The 24,965-nt window shown below is 38.4% G+C and overlaps 1 protein-coding gene and 1 pseudogene across 1 annotated transcript in view; both read left to right on the top strand.

Annotated features, from left to right (window-relative positions):
• LUZP2 (leucine zipper protein 2) overlaps positions 1 to 24,965 on the top strand; it is a 445,330-nt gene that overhangs the window by 362,937 nt on the left and 57,428 nt on the right. The gene's annotated exons all lie outside the window — the stretch shown is intronic.
• LOC132525894 (NADH-ubiquinone oxidoreductase chain 5-like) lies at positions 6,759 to 12,028 on the top strand (annotated as a pseudogene).

Below are 24,965 nucleotides of genomic sequence, written 5' to 3'. Positions count from 1 at the left end.
AGAGCTGAAAGAGGTACCTAAGTCAGGTATTGGAGTGTCTTGTATTGCAGGTTAAGGGCTTTAAACTTTACCATTTATTAGCTTTGCTGAATTTAATTGAAGATTAATATGGGTAGAGTCATCATTAATGCACATCATATGCTCATATCTACATTTATGCAGTTTTGATTTTGAGTACATTGCTATAGACAGGCGTGAGTACCAATACTTCTCTTTAAATCTTGCAGTGAAATCCTAAGTCCTTTGCAGGCTGGAAAGCACATTTTAGCATTAATTGCCAGATGCCACTGGCAAGAAACACATTTCCCTGAATAGACTCCTATTTGCCAGTTCCAGAGATTAACAATATAATTGGATGTCAAAATGCATCCTTTCCACATCTTTCTCCACTCCTCATTGCTATTTTTATAATAGGAATACCTAAAAGGAATGAAGCAGGTGATCTTGCTTACCTAATTCTGGAACTCAGAATCCTACAAGAATAGGCAGAGAGATGTTTCCAGCATGACTACACATTTACTTATAACCACACAGAAAAGTAATGGTAAAATTTTCCTTCTAAATATTTTTCTTCATTTTCACATTCTTTGTGTTGGTTCAGACTTTCTTCACCTCTCTAGAATCACTGGCAGAGTTCCCTGACTTCAACATTTTACTCTTTCAATCTATCTTCCACACTGTCAAAAGAAGGGTTGTCTGTTTAAAGTTTAAATTTTCCCATTATTCCACTTCTAAATCCATCATTGTCTGTCTAGTCATTATAGGATTAAGTCCAACCTCCTTAGATGGTTTGCAAGGCTCATCTCTACCTATCTATCTCTTCAGTCTCATCAACATCAAACCCTGAATCATGAAAGTCTTGCATTTCTTGTAGTTTTCCATTTCTTACCTCTGTTTTTCTTAACAATTTGTAAAAGTTTTATTGAGATATACTTCATATAGCATAAAATTCATCTATTTGAATTGAAAAATTCAGTGGTTTTTATAATATATTCACCTACTTCTGCAACTGTCCAATTTTAAAACATTTTCATCACTACAAAATATACTTATGCTCATTAATAGTCACTGTATATTCCCCTTCCCCCCAGCCCATGGCAACTGCTAGTCTAATTTTTGTCTCTGTTGATTTTCACATTTTGAACACTTCATATAAATAGAATCATATAATACTTGGTATTTTGTGCCTGGCTTCTTTGACTTAGCATAATGTTTTCAAGGTTCATTCATGTTAATAGGCATTAGCTGCACACCTATTCATCAAATTGTAGACATTAGGTTGCTTCCCCTTTTTTGATATTATGAATAATGCTGAGACACAACAGATTTCGTTCTTCCTTTTTATCCAGTCTGACAATCTCTGCACTCTGATTGAATTGTTTTATCCATTCACATTTAGTATTATTATTTATATGGTTGAATTTAAGTGTGTGTCACCTTTCTTTTTGTTTTCTGTGTGTCTCATGACTACTTTGTTACTCTTTTGTTACTCTTTTGACTATTTTGATACTATTTTATTGCCTTCTTTTATATAATGCAATGTCTTCTAATGTAACATTTTAATTCCTTTTTATTATTTAACTATATTTTGATCTATGTTTCTAAAACTTCTTCTAGGGCTTACAATATACATCAAATTATCAGTATCTACTTTAGATTTATATTAACTTATTTCCAGTGAGGGATAGAAATCTCATACCGACACAGCTTCACTCCCTCCACAAACACTCTTTTCTTTTCTATTATTTTTATTCATATCATGACTATACATGATATCTTTTGTCTTTTAAAGAAGTTGAGAGGAGAAAGTAGAGCAATTAAAGAATTTTAGAATGTATTTTATTAGCCTTCTTATATGAGATTTCTGCTTCTCTTTATTCTCATTATCTCTTCCTGTGAATTCAAGTTACCAAAGTTGTCATTTTATTACTAAAATTCAGTTTTGTTTCCACTCTTCTTGTATGCTTTTATTGTCAAATGTATTATATGTCTATATGTTACAGGAGCAACAATACAATTTATAGATATAATATGTATATATGGAAAATCTTACAAATCTTACAAATATACATATATATATATAATGTATATATGTTTGTGTGTGTGTGTATACAGGTTTCCTCTGCTATTTGAAAGTAGAGCATTCCTATGAAACCTGTTCTGAGCAAAGAAACAATTACCTTAGGACACATCTTGCCAATGGATGCACAAAATTAATTGAGATAAAGCATTCACATTTCTTTCATTTAGGAAAAGCAGGTACTAATGCAGGTCTTTTGTAAAAGTGAAGTAGCATAAAGTGAACTTTTGAAAAGTGAGGGATACCTGTATAGTTTAAGCAATTGTTTATAATTAGTTAAAAGAAGAAAAGAGAGAGATGCAAATATATTATTTTATAATCACTAATTACCTTTACCAGTGCTCTTTTTTTTCCCCGTGTGTATTTAAATCTTTCATCACTTGCTTTCAGTCTAAAAATCTACCGTTAGTGTTTCTTATAAGGCAGACGTGCCAGCTCAAATTCTTCAAATTCTTTGTTTTCCCTTTATCCCGGAATGTGCATATTTTGCCTTCATTTTTGAAAGATAGGTTTACTGTGTATAAGATTTCTGGGTGACTTTTTCTCCTTCACTCCTTTGGATATGTCATCACACTACCTTCTGGCCTTCATTATTTCCTTTTTTTTTTTTTAACACCTTTATTGGAGTATAATTGCTTTACAATGGTGTGTTAGTTTCTTCTTTATAACAAAGTGAATCAGCTGTACATATACATATATCCTCAATCTCCTCCCTCTTGCATCTCAGTGGTTAGTTTTATTGGGGTGGTCTCTGGTACTTGATGAGTTGTTCTCCTCTTGGTGCTTTTGATAAGTTCTTGTTATGTTTGCCTCTCTAGATTTTGACAGTGATATGTCTGAACTTAGATCTCTTTGAGTTTACTGTATGTGAAGTTTGTTGAGCTTATGGATGTGTTGATTAATTTTGTCTTCCAATTTGGGAGATTTTCAACTACCATTTCTTTGAATATTTTTTCTTCTCCTTTCTCTCCTTCCAGTATTTCATATATGTATATGCCAGTGTGCCTAATTATTTCCCACATTTCTTTAAGGCTCTGTTCATTTTTATTCATTTTTTTTCTCTCTGTTCTTAAATTGTAGAACTGCTATCAATCTACCATCAATTTTTCTGATTATTTTCTTCCTCCAGGTCAAATACAATATTGGGCCTGTTAGTGATTTTTTTTTTTTTCCATTTGGTTATTGTACTTTTGACTCCATAATTTTCATCTTGGTCTTTTGAATAATTCCAATCTTATTATTGCTATTCTCTATTTGATAAGGCATTGTCATCATACTTTCATTTAATTATTTAAGCATTGTTTCCTTTAGTTCTTTTCACATATTTATAATCCCTCTTCTGAATTCTTTGTTTGCTATGTCCACTGTCTGGGCTGCCTCAAAGGCAATTCCTATTGCCTTTTTTTTTAACCTATGTATGAGTTATACATTCCTGTTTCTTTGAATGTCTTACAATTTTATTGTTGAAAATTGGACATTTTAGATAATATATTGTACCAAATCTCAGTATTGATTCCCTTCCTTTCCTGAGGCTTGCTGCTATTGTTTACTTGTTCATTTACTTCCTTGTTTAGTGATTTTGCTAAACTAAATCTATGAAGCCTATTTCCTCCCTCACTGTGCAGCCTTGGATGTTCCTGCTCAGATTTTTCTTTTAGATTGATTACCCAGGGGCCACTCCTGGTTTAGCATAATGAACTTGTTTGTTAAAGATGTTCACCCTTTACTGTTGAACCTGTAAAATGTGTAACTTGTAAACTGTGTTCATAATTCAAGGAATTTCAAAGTTTGTCTCATGTTCATCCAAGATCTAGTACCTTGGAAGTTTCCTTTTTACTTCATCTGGAGAGGGTATAGTTTCCTTTTTACTTCATCTGGAGAGGGAAGACTGGAACAGTCTTCCATTGTTCCAGATCATCAGTGATGATTATGATTTATTCATAAACCTTGCTTCCTAGGAGTTGTCCCCGGGTCAGAGTAGCTTGTCATTTTTTTTTAGTGTTTGGTCAGAAGTTGTACCTAAGTCCTTTGTGCCGTTGAGGATTCTGCTTTTGGCTGAGGAATCTGCTTGTGGCTTAGGGAATGCTTCCGATCTTCTATATCCCACTCTAATTGTTCCTGAGTCAGTGTAGCCTAATACATGCGTATATAGCCTTGACATCCAGATTTGTCTGTAATCCCAGGAGGACTCTTTCAGACTGTCTTTTCCCTGGTTTTCTTTGTGAAACTTCTGGCTGCTCTGCTGTTTCCCTTTTTCTTAGTATCAGGAGGCTACAAATTCCTTTTTAAACCTCTTCACTATTTTCTACAATGGCTTTGGGCATGAAATTATTTTAGCTCCCTTCTGAAATCAGCACTTTCAGGTATATTTGCAGAGCTCATGATCCTTAAGGCCTGCCTCTCCCCTTGGGCAGAAGCTGTGTACCACTACACCTGGGCTGGAGGTGAAGATAACTGCCCTTTCCTCCCTGAGTGACATCCTAGCTCTACAAGTGGGTGTGACTGAGAGTAGTAGCATTTGGTCCTCTTGGCTTGTCTCTCCCTGGATAGAACCTCTGTGTTACAAATGAGCTAAGGTGGAGGGGCTGGGGAAGATCAAGCCCCAGCATTCTTGCTTTGTCATACTCAAAATAGAGCTTTTACCACACAGTCCTACAGGGTAATGAGAAACACTGCTTGCCTGCCCCTGATGGGGTGAAACCATTGTCATAGACTGGAAGCTTAGAGGAGAGGGAACTCTTGTCTTCTTGGCTTTACTCTTCTGAATTAGCACACTTAGAGTTTCCATTACACAGAGCTGGGGAGGATTAGAAGAGGGTGGTTCAACTGCCACAGACCTAGCTATTCTGAACAAGATTTAGTCATTTTTTTAAATATATGTTTATTAATTTTCTATATGCCCTTAGGATGACTTCCAGTGACTTTATTTTATTTTTTTATATATTTTTTTTGCGTACGCGGGCCTCTCACTGCTGTGGCCTCTCCCGTTGCGGAGCACAGGCTCCGGACACGCAGGCTCAGTAGCCATGGCTCACGGGCCCAGCTGCTCCGCGGCATGTGGGATCTTCCCGGACCGGGGCACGAACCCGTGTCCCCTGCATCGGCAGGCGGACTCTCAACCACTGCGCCACCAGGGAAGCCCTCCGGTGACTTTAAATGGCTCTTTTAAAAATAATTTTCACCTGTCAGATAACTACTTCATTGAAGATGTCACAGAACTCATCATGCCAGTATTCTGGAAAATTTGCTCAATTCTTACTCATTGTTAAAACTAGAACTCAGGTGTTATCTTTTCCCAGAAACCTTTCTTTATTCCCTAGGTTGAGGTATGGGGCCATTCTCTCTTCCTACAGTATACTGAATGCGTTTTTTTTTTTTTGTTTTTTTTTTAATGTTTCTATTCTCAAGTTATAAGTTCCTCAATATTTTTCCTAGTCATCTAGCTCACCAACCCTTACTTAGCCTTCCAAATGCAATCAAGTTCCATACTCATCAGCACTCTCTCCTCTTTCTTGGCTCTTCAGTCTGGAGATAATCCTCTATTTTCCATAAGCCATATAAATATATACACATATGTATATTTCAGTGCTTACTACATTACATTGAAATTATACATTTCTTTCACCTCACTAGTGTCTGTAAGCTTTTCAATTACATTTTATTTTCTTTGTGTCTCTAGTATCTAGGCAAGCACCAGACACATAGTAAATACTGATGAATTAATTCAACACATGCCTTTTAAGAGAAAACTATGTGCCAAATACTGTACAAAGTATTGGAAAGACAAAGGTAGACACTAACAGATGCTATACCGACCTTCATGTAGCATATCACCTAACAGATGAAACAGGTATTGAGTAAACAGTTAAACAAATGAATTTTAAAAATGAGAAGTACTGAGGTGAACCTGCACCCAATGTTCAGAGAGTTAATAATATCATCTGATGTCCTTGGAGTTGTGATGAGGAAGTGATGACTGACATGAAATAAAAAAGCAAATGCTGTTTTACTAGGGAAATAGGATCAATGGGGGAAGAGTTCAAAGCAGAGAGTTGCACATGTCAACCACTCAGTGGTAGAGTGAGCACAGAACTCTAGGATACGAGAGTTTACAGTGGCTGGAACAGGCATTGTGAAGGAGGGATAGAGCGGGAGATAGAGTGATAGGTAGTACAGTTGACCCTTGAACAGCATGGGCCTTGGGGGTGTCAACCCTGCACAGTCAAAACTCCACCTGTAGCTTTATAGTCAGCCCTCCACATCCGCATTTCTATATTCGCTGATTCAGTCAAGTGCAGACCCTGTAGTTCTGTAGTACGTATTGATTGAAAAAATTCGAGAATATTTTTTTGTTTTGTTTTCTTTCGTTTTTGGCTGCAGCACTCGCCGCTTGTGGGATTCTAGTACACCGACCAAGGATCGAACCCAGGTCCCCTGTAGTGGAAGTGCGGAGTTCTAACCATTGGACCGCCAGGGAATTCCCTAGCCAATTCTAAACCGTTACATATTTTTGTATAGCCTGTGTGTTAGAAATGGAATTCACGTTTTTAAATGACTTTTTAAAAATCAAATGAATAATAGTTCAGGATGGGTAAAAATTATATGAAATTCAATTCCAGTGTTCAAAAAAACCCCTGGTATTAGAATACAGCTATACTCATTTGTTTATGTACTATCTATGGCTGCTTTTGCTACCAGGACAGAGTTAAGTAGTCATGATAGAGACCATATGGCCCTCCAAACAATCTGGCCCTTTACAAAGGTAAGTTTGTCAACCCTGGCCCTACAGTAGTAGCATATACTGAAATGTTTGAATCAAAACATTTAAAGGGCATGTAATCACATAGCCATGTTTTGTTTTTGGAGGGAGGACAACTTAGAGGAAGGAAGACCAGTTCAAAGATGAGTCAGGAGTCCCCAGGACCATCCCAGGGTTGCATGAGTTGCTAGGAAGACTCATGAGACTCAGCATCTAGTCATACTCATGACTATGGTTTTATTACAGCCAAAAGATACAGAGCAAAATAAGCAAAGGGGGAAAAGGCATGAGGCAAAACCTAGAGGATACAAAGCACTGGATTCCAAGAGTCCTCTTTCAGTGAAGTCACATAGACATGCTTTAATTCCTGTATCAACCGGTGTGACAATACATGTGAAATGTTTTCTATTAGAAATGCTTGCCTGAGCCTGGGAGTCCTAGGTTTTTATTGGGGGCTGGACACATAGGCATGTGCACCTCTGCCTAGTTCATACAGTAATTCCAAACTCCCAGAAGGAAAGCGGGTTTTCAGCATAATCCATATTGTTTGCACAAAGAGTTTAGTAACTCTGAGCCACTCTTATCAGGGAGTGGTGGGAAGCTTACCAAAATCCAAGTTCCCAGATGGAAGTCAAGAGCCAACCTAGCCAGCCAGCGTTTGTAAGTGTAGCACTTTCAGTCCTGCCATTGTAACTATTTTTCTGCACTTGAGGTTATTGCAGCAATTGAAGTAGAAATTTCTATTGCAGTAGAAATTGCCCTTCTACTGCCCCTCCCCTGAGCAACTCAAACAAATAGTCTAAAAACAATACTCACCATAGCCCTGCTCTTACTCTCATTATTGGCAATTAGCCTGGCCTATGAATGAACCCAAAAAGGACTAGAATGAACTAGAATATGGTATTTAGTTTAAAACAAAACAAGTGATTTCAACTCATTAGATTATGACTAAATTCATAATTACCAAGTGCCTTTAGTATATATAAATATTATTATAGCTTTTACAGTATCTCTTGTAGGGCTGCTAATATGTCGATCCCACTTAATATCCTAACTATTATTTCTAGAAGGCATAACATTATCACTATTCGTAATGGCAACCCTAATGATCCTAAATTCACACTTCACTTTAGCCAGCATAATACCAATCGTCCTATTAGTGTTCGTAGCCTGGGGGGCCGCACTCGGATTATCCTTACTAGTGATAGTATCAAACACACATGGCACCAACTACGTACAAAATCGTAACCTCCTCCAATGCTAAAATTTATTGTCCCTGCGATTATATTAATACCCCTCACTTGTTTATCAAAAAATAATATGGCTTGAATTAATGCTACAGCCCATAGCCTCCTAATTAGCCTCACAAGGCTGCTCCTCCTTAACCAGTTTAATGGTAATAGCCTTAATTTCTTATTAATGTTCTTTTCCGACTCCTTATTTACACTGCTATTGATCTTAACAATATGACTCTATTAATGGCCAGCCAATCTCACCTGCTCAAAGAGTCACTGACCCGAAAAAAACTATACATCACTATACTAATCATATTACAGACATTTGTAATTATAACATTTAGTGTCACAGAACTAATTTTATTTTACATTATATTCGAGGCCACACTAGTTCCTACACTCATTATCATCACTTGATGAGTTAACCAGACAGAACGCCTTAATGCAGGACTCTATTTTTTATTCTACACACCTGTCAGGTCACCCACTTCTAGTAGCACTAGTATATATTCAAAACACTACGGGTTGGGGCTTCCCTGGTGGCGCAGTGGTTGAGAGTCCGCCTGCCGATGCAGGGGACACGGGTTCGTGCCCCGGTCCGGGAAGATCCCACATGCCGCGGAGCGGCTGGGCCCGTGAGCCATGGCCGCTGAGCCTGCGCGTCCGGAGCCTGTGCTCCGCAACGGGAGAGGCCACAACAGTGAGAAGCCCGCATACCGCAAAAAAAAAAAAAAAAAAAAAAACGCTACGGCCTCTCTACATTTCTTAACACTGCAATATTGAACCAAAGCATTACCCAATTCTTGATCCAACGTTTTCATATGACGTTTCATCTCCACCTTTGATTACCCAAAGCACATGTAGAAACCCCCATCGCAGGCTCTGTAGTCCTTGCAGCCATATTACTAAAACTTGGAGGCTACGGCATACTACGAATCACAGCGATACTTAACCCACTAAAAGAATTCATAGCATACCCCTTTCTTATGCTTTTCCTATGAGGAATAATCATAACCAGTTCAATCTGTCTGCGCCAAACAGACCTAAAATCACCTATCGCATATTCTTCCATTAGTCATATAGCACTTGTCATTGTCGCTATTTTTATCCAAACACCTTGACGTTATATAGGAGCCACCGCTTTAATAATTGCCCATGGCCTCACATCATCCATACTATTCTGCCTAGCAAACTCAAATTATGAGTGAGTCCATAGCCTAACAATAATCTTAGCCTGAGGCTTACAGACCTTCCTCCCACTAATAGCCGCTTGATGACTGCTAGCAAGCCTAAGAAACTTGGCCTTACCCCCAACCATTAATCTGGTCAGAGAGTTGTTTGTAGTTACATCGTCCTTCTCATAATCAAATATTACCATTATCTTAATAGGAGCCAACATTGTAATTACAGCCTTATACTCTCTACATATACTAATTACAACACAACGCGGTAAATACACACACCATATTAATAACATTACACCCTCCTTCACACAAGAAAATGCCCTTATAACCCTTCACATCTTACCCCTCCTACTATTGTCACTAAATCCCCAAATCATCCTAGGCCCCCTGTATTGTAAATATAGTTTAAAAAAAAAACACTAGATTGTGAATCTAGTAACAGAAGGTTGAAACTTCTTATTTACCGAGAAAGTATACAAGAACTGCTAATTCATGCTCCCGTGCCTAACAGTGTGGCTTTTTCAAGCTTTTGAAGGATGGTAGTTATCCGTTGGTCTTAGAAACCAAAAAATTGGTGCAACTCCAAATAAAAGTAATAAACCTATTATCCTCTTTCGCTCTAGTCACACTACTTATATTAACAATCCCAATTATAATAATTAACACCAATCTTTACAAAAGCAATAAAAATCCATCATATGTAAAAAAACACTGTTTCATGTGCTTTCATTACCAGCCTAATTCCAACCACAATATTTGTTCACACAGGCCAAGAAATAATTATTTCAAACTGACATTGGATCACTGTTCAAACTCTTAAATTAACACTTAGCTTTAAAATAGATTACTTCTCAATAAAATTTGTAGCATTGTTTGTCACATGGTCTACTATGGAGTTCTCCCTATGATACATACACTCGGATCCCTATATTAATCGGTTCTTCAAATATCTACTCCTCTTCCTTATCACCATGTTAATTCTTGTTACCGCCAACAACCTCTTCCAACTTTTTATTGGGTGAGTGGGGGTCGGAATTATATCTTTCCTGCTCCTTGGGTGGTGGTAATACCGGCAAACAGACGCAAACACAGCCGTTCTCCAGGCAATCCTATATAACCTCATCAGGGATATTGGATTTGTTATGTCAACAGCATGATTCCTATTTAACCTAAACACATGAGACCTGCAACAATTTTTTTTTTTCTTAGACCCATCTCCCTTTTAATTTTTTATTTATTTGTCTATTTATGGCTGTGTTGGGTCTTCGTTTTTCTGTGCGAGGGCTTTCTCCAGCTGTGGCAAGCGGGGGCCACTCTTCATCGCGGTGCACGGGCCTCTCACTATTGCAGCCTCTCTTGCTGTGGAGCACAGGCTCCGGACACGCAGGCTCAGTAACTGTGGCTCACGGGCCTAGTCGCTCCGCGGAATGTGGGATCCTCCCAGACCAGGGCTCGAACCCGTGTCCCCTGCATTGGCAGGCAGACTCTCAACCACTGCGCCACAAGCCCCCTGCAACAAATTTTTACATTCGACTTACATCACTCAAATCTCCCCCTCATAGGGCTTGTACTAACATCACTCAAATCTCCCCCTCATAGGGCTTGTACTAGCTGTAGGCAGGAAATAGCTCAATTTGGACTTCACCCTTGACTCCCCTCAGCAATAGAAGGCCCTACTCCTATATCAGCCTTACTCCACTCAGGCACATTAGTCGTGGCAGGAATCTTCTTGCTTTTTCGATTTTACCCTTAACAGGAAACAACAAACATTCAAACAATAGCACTATGCTTAGGAGCCCTCACCACCCTATTCGCAGCAATAGGGACCCTCACCCAAAATGACATTAAAAAAATTGTCGCTTTCTCCACTTCAAGCCAGTTAGGCCTAATAATAGTAACAGTTGACATCAACCAACCCTATCTAGCATTCTTGCACATCTGCACACATGCTTTTTTTAAGGCCATACTATTCATATACTCCGGATCTATTATCCACAGCCTGAACGACAAACAAGATATTCAAAAAATAGGAGGCCAATTCAAAGCTATACCTTTCACCACAACAGCCCTTATTATTGGAAGTTTAGCACTGATGGGAATGCCTTTCCTCACCAGCTGCTAACACGTCTTATAACAACACCTGAGCCGTGCTAATAACGCTAGCTGCCACCACCCTCACAGCTGTCTATAGTGCTGGCGTTATCTTCTTCCCACTACTAGGACAGCCTCGTTTCTCTCCCTTAACCTCAATCAATGAAAACAACCCATTCTTAGTTAACTCCATCAAATGCCTACTAATTGGAAGTGTTTTTGCTGGATTCATTATCTCCAACAACATCCCCCCGACAACAGTCCCCCTAATAACCGTGCCCCCATACCTAAAATTAACTGCCCTTAATTTCAAGTGCTGGTACAGTGCCCTTTGTACCAGCACTTGAAATTAACCTTAACGCAGGTTAAATTTCTTAACGCAGAAAACTTAAAGTTTATTTGCCCCTCAAATACCCTCAAGTTTTCTAGTCTTTTAGGATATTTCCCCACTATCATGCACCGCTTACCTCCCTACTTAAATCTATCAATAAGCCAAAACTCAGCATCCTCCCTCTTAGACTTAATCTGGCTAGAAAATATTTTACCAAAAACCACATCCCTTATTCAATTAAAGTTCTCTACGCTAGTCTCAGGCCAAAAAGGCCTTATCAAACTATATTTCCTCTCGTTCCTTATTATCCTTATCCTTAGCATGCTTTTATTTAATTACCACGAGTAATCTCAATGATAACCACAGCACCAATAAACAGCGATCAGCCAGTAACAATTACCAACCAAGTACCATAACTATATAATGCTGCAGTCCCCATAGCTTCCTCCCTTAAAAAACCAGGATGACCGGTGTCATAAATAACCCAGTCCCCCAGCCCATTAAACGTAAAAACGACTTCCACCTCTTCATCCTTTAAAACATACAGCACCATTAAAAACTCTATTATCGGGCTTCCCTGGTGGCGCAGTGGTTGAGAGTCCGCCTGCTGATGCAGGGGACACGGGTTCGTGCCCTGGTCCGGGAAGATCCCACATGCCGCGGAGTGGATGGGCCCGTGAGCCATGGCCGCTGAGCCTGCGCTTCCGGAGCCTGTGCTCCGCAACGAGAGAGGCCACAACAGCGAGAGGCCTGCGTACGGCAAACAAACAAACAAACAACAACAAAAAAACCTCTCTATTATCAATCCTGAAAGAAATGCCCCCAAAACAGTCTTATTAGAAACCCAAACTTCAGTATACTGCTCAGTAGCCATAGCTGTCATGCAATCAAATGTGACCAGTATCCCCACTAAATAAATCAAAAACACCATCAAGACTAAAAATAAGCCACCAAAATTCAACAGTCCCACACCCAACACCACTACCCACAGTCAACCCAAAGCCCCCATAAATAGGTGAAGGTTTTGAAGAAAACCCCACAGAACTAATCACAAAAATAACACTTAAAATACATACATGTCATCATCATTCCCACGTGGATTCTAACCATGACTAATGGCATGAAAAATCATCGTTGTCATTCAACTATAAGAACACCAATGACCAACATCAGAAAATCACACCCACTAATAAAAATCATCAACAATGCATTTATTGACCTCCCAGCCCCATCAAATATCTTGTCATGATGAAACTTTGGTTCTCTATTAGGTATTTGTTTAATTCTACAAATCCTAACAGGCTTGTTCCTAGCAATACATTACACACCAGACACAATAACTGCCTTCTCATCAGTAACACTCATCTGCCGTGATGTTAACTACGGATGAATCATTCAATACATATGTGCAAATGGAGCTTCCATCTTCTTTATCTGCCTTTACATTCATGTAGGACGTGGCCTATATTATGGATCCTACACCTTTCTAGCAGTTATAGCCACTGCATTCATAGGCTATGTGTTACCAGGAGGACAAATATCATTTTGAGGAGCAACAGATATTACAGCCTGCTTTCAGCAACCCATACCTTGGCACTACTCTTGTCGAATGGATCTGAGGCGGCTTTTCTGTAGATAAAGCAACACCTATGTGATTTTTTGCCTTCCATTTTATTCTTCCTTTCACCATTACAGATGGTAGTAACTTGGACCATCTACCATCGTTACTATAGATGGTAGTAACTTGGACGGAGTTTCTGAAGTGTAAATGGAGAGAATGGGCAGAGTTGAAAGATACCTGAAGGTAACATATAGATGATTTAGCCATGACCTTGATATGATAGGTGAAGAAGATACCAAGGATTATGCAGGAATCTGGCTTATGAGTAGATGTTGGTAAACTGATCTCTTCTACAGTTCCATAGTAATTCCAGCTGAAGAATAAACAGATGATGGAGCAAGTATCTCATGATCAATTTGGTCATGTCACATTTCAAGAAGTGCTGAAATTTTATATATGTATATGAATATATATTTAGTTTGGATATGCATATATATATATATATATATACACACATATACCTATGTATATGTATACAAATATAACTTGGAGGTTTCCCTGAAGATAATATTAAAATGATACTTTTCATTTTTATGTTCTGAACAAGTTGAAAAACAGCACAGCTATCAGAAGAATGGAAATCTAATAGCATGCTTATTCCAGGATTGGAGGGTGGGATTATGATTACCAATAGCCAAATATGAGACCTTTAATACTGTCCTCACCCCAGGCCACTCCCTAAAGTCACACTTGCATAAGAGAAATTGGTGTGTGAGGCAGATATTAGGCTACCTACAACGCAAACCACATCTTCATGTATAAAATCCCAAGAGCAGGGCTGGGTTGGCTCCACAATTGGTTACGAAAACCAGGCCCTGGGCCTTACATTTCCTAAAGCATAGCAGTCACAGGGTAGAAAGGTTTATAAAAGGCTATAACAGGACAACAGGAAGCAGATCTTAATCCTGCTGAGTATAGAAAAGTGAATTTTTAGAAGTTTCGCAGTTCACCACTCATAAAATCCACACCTCCCCCACTCCTTGAATGAAAAACAGTGGAGAGAAAATCCAGGCAACTACTCCCTCTGTGTTCCTGACTCTTGGAGACTAAAGGGGAAGCTTCCTTCTGAAACCACACCCACACCCACATGCACGCACACATGCAGATTTGGTTTATTTTCAATTGACAAACACAGAGTGAGGCAGTTCCAAAATATATTGTTTTTCTCTTCACTGACATCAGCAGTTGCACTGGTTTAGTTTAAGCAGCTACATTTATGAAACATTTTGAGTGTATTGATGTTGAGATGACCTCTGTCTTGGGAACGTATGGGATTTATACTACTGTTAAGCATGAGTAAGAATGTGTGTGTCCTACTGGGGCATGTGCCAAGGGAATCACCATCCTCAGTGAAAGCCTCACTGTACCGCCTCAGAGGCAGTGCTTCTTAATGATAGATTTGAATTGAAATTTATGTGTAGATATTCAAAACACTGAAGCCCATGCTAAGCTACTTGAGATTCTGCCTTAGATGATTGGGGCTGGAGTGTAGTTATTTTCATACACAGTCACATTACTGTAAGGATTCCTGATTTAAATGTGTAGGAATAAGAAATGATTAGATCTTTGGAAATAATCTGAATATCCTTTTCGATTCTCTAACTGAAAGAGATTAAGTTTCTCTTCTTTCCTTCTCTGAGATGAGCTTAACGTAACTCTTCTTTGTGTCTCAAATGCCACCCTGAGCCGTTTGGATAGATTACTGGATTGAGTAAGTGAATGGGTGGATGCATAATGGGTGGATAGATGAGCGGAGACATGGATGATTTGGGAGATAGATAAGTGGATGGATGGATGAGTAGGTAAATGGAGGAATGCATGGATAATAGGATGGGGGTATGCAAGTGGAAGGATAAATGATGAGTGGATGAGGTGACTAGTGGCTGAATTGATGAATGAGATGAGTGAATGAATGCCACATAAGGGGACACCTAAGGAAGAGGAACAGTAAACCTTAAAACAACTCCTTGCAAAGTTTAATTTACCAAATTGCCCAGAAAAAAAATTTTCCCATGTTCCATAAAACGTGTTATTTAGAAGAGATTTATTCATTCATTCATTATCCAGATCTGAGTTTCTCAGAATTAGATGGTGATCACTGACACAGGAATACACTAAGCCCTCTGGAGGCTAAGTAGATAAAGCTAAGTGATAGCTTCAAGACACGTGAAATACACATTTTGACCCCCGTTTTGACAGCTATAATTACAAGTCATGTAACCTCTCTAACTGTAAGGATAGACCAGTGACATATTAAGAAGGCCAACAGAAAATTTGAGGTTTTTTTTATTGTGTTTAGAGAAGCTGTATAGCTAATGAATTGGGCTACAAAGCCCAATTTTGCTGAAACCAAAGTGACAGCTCTACAAGATAATTATTCCAAAGACCCCTCAAAAAAGTTGTGCATCAATTTTTTGCATTCATTACCTCATGTAAACTTTAGAAGAACACTTTGACGTTGTTAAACATCCTAGTACTATTTTACTAGAAAGGAAATCCCACAGAGGGATTAAGTTAATTATCTTTGTCAGGTTCTTTGTAGCTCAAAATTTTTAAGACTATGCTATCCTCACAAGAAAATTTGATTAATCAAGACATTGATTTGAAAGTTTCTTGTTTTCTTTCTGTGTTATATGTTGTGGTTTCATGAAACATTTCTCACATGAAAAATCCAGTTTGCATTTCAGCATTTTTGTTCTTAGTCATATAGAGGGAAGGAACAAGTTTAATATCCCATTACAGTTTACTATCATTTGGGATACAATGAAGCCCCGAACAGCATAATTAATGGGGGAAAAGCTGTGCATTATCTTCTTATATAACCTCAGATCAATAGTCTTAATTAGATGAAGGTTTTGGAATCAGGCATATGAGTACCTACTGCCAGATCATAGTAAGGTAACTTTGGGCCATAAAGGTAAAGCCTTTTTAAGGTTTTCTTGCCTCCTTTGCTGAGTGGTAGTAACAATAATACTTAAAGAGCTTTGCAAAGTTTAATAAAATAACATGTGAGTATCAGCACAATTCTTAGCACATGGTAAATATTGCATAAATTTTCACACTATTATTCCCATTTTACAGATGAAAAAACTGAAGATTTGAGAAAATAAGGGTATTGGTGATAATCTTAGAGCTAGTAAATAGAAAAGGAAAAACGAAACACAAGTATTTTAAATTATATTTCAGAACGCTTATCAATACCCTTAATTATAAACATTTAATAGTAAAGATCGGATAAAGGAGTTTGTGTGACTGTTCCTGTAGATTTGTGCTTCGGAGCCAACTGTATTTGATCCTCACTGGTGATTTTAGTCATTATCCTAATTAGCTCAGTAAAATATATTTAAACGTTAGGAAAATAAAATTTGTGTTGTTAGATTACAGAAAATTTTCAGTCTCCTTTTTTCACCAGTAGTACAGTTTGGAAGCCAGTTTTTTTGTAGCATGGAAAGAAACTCTACATCCTTCTTGCCATTTGTAATAAAAGTAATTCAAAATTGAAAACCGCCGCCAGAACCTTATGCCTTCCTCCATTGTAGCACATACCCTATTCACATGGGAAGTAATTGCTAGTTTATGCATGATATCCCCCCTACAGTACCTATTCTTGGAGGGCAGAGTCTGTATCTTATGCATCTTCATAATCCTCCTAATTTGCATATTGACTACTACAGGATGAATGATAAATATTTGTGGAATCAAATTGAATTGATTTGAATAAAAGTCATCATTTTGTTAACAATTTGGCATTTGTACTGGCAACTGAGACTGGGGAGAATTTTAGATCTGCTAATAAGAAAACTAAATATTAAATAATGCAGCAGTAGCTTGACTAAAAAATGATAATATCTCTCTTTAATCATAATATAAATTATTATTGTTATCATCATTATCTTTCTCTTTTGTTGGACACCAACTATGTGCCTTGATCACATTTAAAAGTGTTTCCAATCCTTACAAAGACCTTCTAAGTCATGTTGTAGTATAAAGATAATGCATTTGATTAACAAGTTTTTTTGAGAGGTTAATATTACCAGGCACTTTTCCAGGTGCTTATGAGATTCATCAGTGAACAGAAGTTTCCTACTTGGTTAGAGCTTATGTTCAAGTAGGTGTGATAGGCAATACTCAATAAATAGAAAAATAATCTATGTAGTATATTGGAAAGTTAAGTGCTAGAGGAAAAATGAAAAGTAGAGAGAAATAGAGGATGGGGAATTTCAGGCAGGAAGTAAGATAGTTTGCAATGCTAAAAGTCTAGAAAAACTCTTTAAGCAGGTGACACTTGAGCCAAGAATTAAAAGAGGTGAAGAATTTGAGAGAGATAAGAGTGGGCTTTGGAATCATCAAAATCTGAGTTTGAATTTATTTCTTCTACATATTATCTATATAGTTTGCTGGACCTCCACAAACTTGTTTGCACATCTAGTAAAACCAGTAAAGAACACTTACTTTGTTTAGCTTTTTACCTATTAAATATAGGTATAAATTGTTTAAAACTTGACCTGCATGTATAAGCACTATTTAATGTATGTTTTAAAAACAGAAGGTGCTTAAAAAATGTGAATCATGTTATATATAATTGCATGAGGGCTGAGATATTGCCATAGGTTGTGAAGCTCTTTGTTCCCTTTCTGGATGAATACCACACTTCTAGGACTTTGGGTATTCCCTAGAGTGTAGCTTACCCTGTAAATGCCAAATCCTGTGTCTTTTGTTCCACTTTTAAATTCAAGTGAAAAGGACAAAATAGGTCTGTTGGGAAAGAGGCCTTGGAAATATATTAAAACTCCCTACTAAAATGCATTAAAATGAGTTTAAAGGGGAAAAAAAAGTACACATCTAGAATAGCAGGGAATTTGACAAGCTGGTATGTAGGCATTTTAATACCTGCTGCTTTCAACAAAATTCACTTAGTGGAATAAAAATTTTGAAAGGATGTTTGGAACATGTATCCAGAGCAGCTGCTGTACTTCGGCAGTGACAACATTAAACAACTGGCTTCATCCAGCCTTCAAATGGCAGGAAGATTTACACAAATAGAGGGGACTATGACATTCAGGCAGATTCACGTAGAAAAAAAAAAAAAAAAACTATTCAAAATATTTACCGCAGACTTAATCCTGACACCTACAAAATTTTGTGCTGGATTTAATCCACTGTCCCTTCAGCACTCCTGTCAGTAATGTTAATAAACCATCAATTCCTGTGCCTGTTAGAAGGAAGTGCAGCCATTGTCTGTCATGTCCATTAACTGCCAGAGAAAAGAGATTTACGTGATGGCCTGAATGGGCTCCTGGAGGAGCATTCTTTGGACTGTTAAAGTGAGGACTAGAAATCCTCAAAATGTTCAGCTAGATAGTGAGTTTTTGTAAACACGGAGGCTCTTCAGACACACATCAGGAAAAAAAATAAAAGTGCTTGGAGAAAGATAAGAAACCTGTTATTTTAGTACAGTATGTGGTGTTAGCATCAAATTTACTCATTTGCCCATGTGTCGATCCAATATTTATTACACATCCACCAGGTACCTAGCACAATTTTAACAATTATCTCTTCAGTGGTTGGCAAAATGGAAGCAGTCCCTGTTGTGAACAAGACTGTTGTCTAGTGAGGGTATGAGACATTAACAATCAGATAAATGGATGGGTGACAACTATAATAAGTAGGGATTAAATTTAACCGGTATACATTAATAGAGGTGTGTAAATTGTTTAAATATTAAAGCACTTATGTACCAGCTGGAAAATAACTTTTGTCTCCTTCATCTTGGTCCTTCTCCTGGAATCCTGTACCTCCCCCCCACACACACACACTAAGCTGTCATTCATCGATAAATGGCTAAAACTTATTGTAGCAAAATGGCTCTGCCATGACCACCTGATAGCCTTGCATATCTCCACATAAGTCACAAAAGCAAGGCTAATGTGAAGTGTAACCCAAGTCTTGGTGGAATGCCCTGTGATCCTCCGTGGGACACAGAAGTATAGGTAGTCTTGTTAGAAGCTGTTGAAAGACTGCTTCTCATTTCCCTCTGTACCTTGCAGGAGGCTGTGATGGAGTAACTTCCTGTCTTCCTAATGCCAGTGAGGCATGGGACTTTCCATATCACACCACTCCCCCTTCTCTGGGTAAAACTGTAAGCTATGAAACTGCTTTCCTGTAGTTTAGAGTTGAATCACAGTGGCAGAGAGAACCACCACCTGTGTTGTCTGTCATGTGGCACCCCATGTTTGATGTCATCCACTGATACTAGAGATGTGGATTGCCAATGCCATGCTGATCTTCCTTATGCTTTAAGTATGCGTAATAAGCTGTCCAAATTGATTTTGGCTCATGTCTCTTTCCTGGCTGAATCTATGAGACTGTGGCAAGTCTCTTAGGAGCTGTCACAGTGCTGCTGCTTAGAGACTACGTGACTGCTTGACACCCGTCAAGCAGAAAATTCCCAGGACACTGCTCCAGCATTGAGAGTAGAGTCACATTTATTGGTTCATATCTGTACCATATCATTTTATATTTTGAATATCACAACTGGTGAAAGTACTAGAAAGGAAAATATAGTATCTCACAAGAGAATATAAAAAAGATGCTAAGATTATGTTTGCAATTCAGAACTGGATCTTGGTGAGAATTAGCATTTCAACTGTAATCTAAGGGGTGAGTAATAACTGACCAGGGGAAACAAAGTAGTGGGAAGTTTTCCATGATTCCAGGCAAAAAGAACAGGTACACGTGATGACCCTGAGGTGTTTAAGAATATGCTTCATTCAGTGAACTATAAAGAAGGCCAGTGAGACATTATATAGTCCATTAGGTCAAGGTATCTCTTCTCTTCTGACAGCCTAGTAAAATGCATGCAATTCTACTAGTAAAGTTGGAGTTCCTGAGACACTGCATAGAATGCCAGTATAATTTTGTTGTCTCACTATGTGGAAGGCACATTGATAGATTTAGTGGTGAATACAGAAATGTTTAAGAAGCCCTTTAGACTGTGAGCTTCATAAAGTTAGAGATGTTGCCTTGTGTTGCGTTTGTAACTGATCTCATATCAGAGCACAGAAAATAATATCTGGTAAATGAAAATGTGAGAAAGGGAAGGGAGGAAGGAGTGAAGGTGGGGAGGAAAGGAGGAAGGGTGAGAGGTCCTCTACTTAGAGGGGTATAAAGATTATTGGGCTTCCCTGGTGGCGCAGTGGCTGAGAGTCCACCTGCCGATGCAGGGGACGCGGGTTCGTGCCCCGGTCTGGGAAGATCCCACATGCCGCGGAGCGGCTGGGCCCGTGAGCCATGGCCGCTGAGCCTGCATGTCCGGAGCCTGTGCTCCGCAACAGGAGAGGCCACAACAGTGAGAGGCCCCGCGTACCGCAAAAAAAAAAAAAAAAAAAAAAAGGTCAAGTTTGATTTTACACACACATATATATAATCTTCAATTCCTTTATCACCATTTATTGAAGTTATTGTTTTTTACACATTGAATTATTTACATTTTTATCTTTTTCAAAAGTCAAATGGCTATGTATGTTTTCAATTGACTATATTTGTTTGAGTAGATTTCTGGATTCTCTTTTAATTTATTTCAGTATATGTCTATTCTTATGCTAACCCTACACTGTCCTTATTAATGTAGCTTCAGAGTTAGTCTTGAAATCAGACAGCGTTAACTCCTACACTCCAGTGTTTTTTAAAATATTATTTTAGATACAAGTTTTAGGACCAGTTTAGTAAATTTACAGAAAAAAAAAAATAAATCCTACGGGAATGCTAACCTGGTTTGCATTTTATCTAATAGATTAATATGGGGAGAACAGGTATCATAAGAATATTGAATATTTCAGTTTAACAGGATTTAATGTTTCAATTCATAGACATGGTATATCTTTCCACTAATTTAGAATTTCTGCCATTTCTGTCAGTAATGTTGCATAATTTACAACATACAGGTTTTTCACATCTTTCATTAATTTTTTTCTAATAATTTTAAATGTTTTTTTTTCCATTTTTTTCACACTCTTCTTCCATTATTCCAATACACATATTAGTGTTTTTAATATTGTTCTAAAGATCTCTGAGACGCCCACCATTCATGTTTTTTCAAGCTTTTTTTTCCTTACAGCTTTTCAGAATGAATAATTTCTGTTGATATCATTTCATATTTAGTAGCTCTTTCTTCTTTCATCTGCATTTTTTTGATGTCTATCCAGTGAAATTTTTCTTTCTAGAATTTCCATTTGGTTCTTTTTTTTAAATTTATTTATTTTATTTATTTTTGGCTGCATTGGGTCTTCGTTGCTGCACGCAGGCTTTCTCTAGTTGCAGCGAGCGGGGCTACTCTTCGTTGTGGTGCGCGGGCTTCTCATTGCGGTGTTCTCTTGTTGTGGAGCATGGGCTCTAGGTGCGCAGGCTTCAGTAGTTGTGGCTCACAGGTTCTAGAGTGGAGGCTCAGTAGTTGTGACGCACGGGCTTAGTTGCTCCGCAGCATGTGGGATCTTCCCGGACCAGGGCTTGAACCCATGTTCCCTGCATTGGCAGGCGTATTCTTAACCACTGCGCCACCAGGGAAGCCTTGGTTCTTTTTTGTAATACAGTTTTTCTGCTAAAATTACCTATCTCATCACTAATTAAGAACATGTTACCTTTAATTTTTTGATAGTATTTTTAATAGCTGCCTTACAATATTATATCCAACATATGAGTCATCTAGATATTGGCTACCATTGTCTACTCTTTTAACTTCGGGTCATACATCTCATTTCTTTGCATACCAGTAAGATTTTATTTTGTGCTAGACACTGTCACTTATATATCACAGAGATTCTGGATTTTATCTTCAGAAGAAGATAATTAATTTTTGTCCAATAATACAGTTAAACACTGATATTTACCTCGATGTAGAGTTGACTTTATATTTTGTCATTGCAGATATGTGAAAAGTCCGTGATAAAGCTTAAGCTTCTCTCACTTAACTGAGCTGAATCTCCAAAAATCTTCCCCCAGCCCCACCTCCCAGAATCGTATCTAGGTTTTGATTTAGACTTTCTTAAGGCAAGCCTAAAAGTGGACTTTATACTAGGGCAAGACGCAGCAAACTTTTTCTGTAAATTATCACACAGTAAATATTTTAGTCTTTGCAAACTTATATGGTCTCTATCTCAACTACTCAATTCCACCATGGTAGCACAAAAACAACTAGACAATACATAAATAAATAAAGGTGGCTGTGTTCCAATAAAATTCTATTTATGAAAACAGGCAGGGACTTCCTTGGTGGCCTAGTGGTTAAGAATCTGCCTGCCAATGCAGGGGACACAGGCTCAAGTCCTGGTCCGGGAAGACCCCACATGCTGCAGAGCAACTAAGCCCGTGCGCCACAACTACTGAGCCTGTGCTCTAGAGCCTGCAAGCCACAACTACTGAGCCTGCATGCCACAACTACTGAAGCCCGCATGCCTAGAGCCCGTACTCCGCAACGAGAAGCCACCGCAATGAGAAGCCCGTGCACCACAACAAAGAGTAGCCCCGCTCGCTGCAACTAGAGAAAGCCCTCGTGCAGCAACGAAGACCCAACCCAGCCAAAAAAAAAAATTAATTAATTAATTAAAAAAAAAACATGCACATGTTAAAAAAAAAAAAAAGGCAGTAAGCCAGATTTGGAATTTGGGCTGTAGTTTGCCAACCACTGCTCCTGTGCAAGGCTGTTAACCTAAAGGCTGTCGCTTTGATGCCTGTGGTGTTGATAACGTTTATGAATGTGGAATGCTGGCATCCTTTTGCAGTGCTCAACCTCTAGGGTTTCTGTTCTGCTGTGAGTCATACAACAGTTTCTTTGTGATTAGCCTTGTGTCATGTATTGCTCTGTGTATGTGCAGTCCAACTCTCAGCCAAGGACTTGCAGGAACATCTCCCAACAACCGGACTTTTGGAGGCCCTGCCCTGCTCACCTCACTTTTCTCTGCTGCTCTGCCCCATATACTCCAGCCATTTAATCTGCCCCAAACTCTGATCTCTGCCTCCACAGTTCAGTCCAACTACAGTGATCTGCTTGGACCACAGCCCTTTGCACTTAGGTCAGGAAATTGTCCTCAAGTAGAAAGCTGGAGTAGTCATGAGTCTTACCTAGTGAGGTTCCACTATTTCAAGGTTCACAGCTGGGTATGATTAGCTCATAATTGTTTATGAGAGAAGGACTAGTCCAAAACCAGTTACTGTGTCATGTCAAGAATCTTTAATCTTTTTATTCTTAAATAACAAAAATATAAATATCTAACAATAATTTAATTAATAAAAATGAATTTTATTTACTCACAATAACCAAAAATACAAATAACCAAAAATACAAATTCATTTGACTTCAGATGTGGTTTGACTGTGAAGTTTTCTAAGTCACCAGATCCTATCCTATCTATTTTATATGCTTTGCTTTCGTCTACAGGACAAGTTTAACCTCATGTTGTCCTCTTTTATTTTATAAATAATGCCTATTAGAGCTTAGACTTAAACATCCTCATACTATACTACCAAGAAAAAGAGAATATACTTCTTATTCACTCAGATGAAGAGAGGCATCTTTCACTGCAGAAGCCACCAGTAAATATCTTCTTGTCTCTGGCCTGACATTAATTAGATGTCCAAACCCAATACAATTGTTTGACTAGGAAGTTGATATAGAGTAATTGCTTTAAGAAATTGCATCCTCATCTCTGGAACTGAGTGTTGAGATATTTTCTCCTAAAATAATATGGCTGAGAAAGAGTGTGAAGCAGTCACCTCCAAAGTCTAGGCATTTTTGAGGGGAGAAAGGGAATCGATATCGAGAACATAATAAAAACTTATTCATGATAAGTTTTCTTTAGTGACCATAATCACTACAATGCATGTACACATAATGGCAATAAGATATTTATAAGAATTTAACTTTGAGAAAAAATATGTATATCTGCTCTTATTTCCCAATGAAAAGCCTTGCTGAACTTTATAATTTTTACATATTAGCATTGACTTTTTTTTTTTTTTTTTTATTGCGGTACGCGGGCCTCTCACTGCTGTGGCCTCTCCCGCTGCGGAGCACAGGCTCCGGACGCGCAGGCTCAGCGGCCATGGCTCACGGGCCCAGCCGCTCCACGGCATGTGGGATCTTCCTGGACCGGGGCACGAACCCGTGTCCCCAGCATCAGCAGGTGGACTCTCAACCACTGCGCCACCAGGGAAGCCCTAGCATTGACTTTTAATAGCACTTATAACCAGACGTTATGTAAACTATTCCTGTGCAATTTGAGATCTTTGTTCCTTTTACATATATTAGTCATTCAATTCCAAGTCTCTCAGAATTATAACCAAGTTATTAATGTTGAAATGAACAGGTGCTGCATCAAACAATCCGATGGCCTAATATAATCTTGGTGCTAAACTTTATACTTTTATGGGAGTGAGTAGAAGCAGGCAGGAGTTTTTGACTTTCTGCCTCCTTTACTGAGTGGTAAAGTGTAACGTAGAGATGACGGTGGTGGTGTTTTGTTCTGTGTTATATCTCTTGAATATTATCCACAGCTTCTAGGTTAGTGCTGCCAATCAGGGAGCATGTGCTTCATAAATACTAACAGATGCATTGAATCATGCATTTCAAAAAAGCAATCCTATTATTATCCTTTCACCAAATACCTAGTA

This window comes from Lagenorhynchus albirostris, chromosome 9 (genome assembly GCF_949774975.1).
Source record: "Lagenorhynchus albirostris chromosome 9, mLagAlb1.1, whole genome shotgun sequence".
In the NCBI taxonomy this organism is placed as follows: domain Eukaryota; kingdom Metazoa; phylum Chordata; class Mammalia; order Artiodactyla; family Delphinidae; genus Lagenorhynchus; species Lagenorhynchus albirostris.
This window is presented reverse-complemented; position numbering and strand designations above follow the sequence as displayed.